Raw genomic sequence first — 762 nt, 5'->3', positions numbered from 1 at the left:
GTTTTCCGACAAAGAAGCTGGTAAGAGATAGGGGCAAATTCGATATTTTGGCTAGAATTAGAGTTAGCCAGTAAATAGTAGATAGTGGTTCTTTCTTGACCTCTCCTTGGTTAGTCATAAACCGCTGTTGCATCCCCAATTAAAACTATTTAAGATGAGGCTGACCAATACAACAATCAAGGTCAGAACTGACTTTTACTGGAATTGTAAGCTGGGGATTGTTTCAAGCACATTTGTACTGCGCTTTAGACGTTCAATCTTGATCGACATGCAGAATCATTCGTCCTACTTAACCAAAAATCCAATGGAATTCGACAGGTGTGACAGACAACAGACCAGCTTGAGTTCTGGGTCGATAGGTGATGGTGACATGCAAGATCGCAATTTCAGATTTTCTGATTGGTTCTTTGTCCGTGGTCAGTTTTATTCTGTTCACAACCACAATCCGATTTTGGCTATCAGGTTCTGTTGTCCACAGAGTTTTCTGTAACTGTCAAACGCAGTGCTTGGTTTAAGAATTCTCAACTATCTTAGGAACGTGAGGCTAGGTTTCGATGCGAATGATCCGTTTAAGATTCTGCTCCATTGGCTGCTGTACGCACTGGCTACCGCCGATGGAATTGTATCATGTCTCATTCCTAGCAGCTGAATGTGAAAATGATGCTCTTCTGTCAAGCAAAAGACACCTTAGTAGAACATTAACGCATTCCGAAGCGTTATTTCATTACTGAACTCTGCCTTAACAAACGGGAATAATCCTGT

Source organism: Opisthorchis viverrini (genome assembly GCF_000715545.1).
Source record: "Opisthorchis viverrini unplaced genomic scaffold opera_v5_542, whole genome shotgun sequence".
NCBI lineage: Eukaryota > Metazoa > Platyhelminthes > Trematoda > Opisthorchiida > Opisthorchiidae > Opisthorchis > Opisthorchis viverrini.
The sequence above is the reverse complement of the archived record's forward strand: the minus strand, read 5'-3'. Positions refer to the sequence as shown.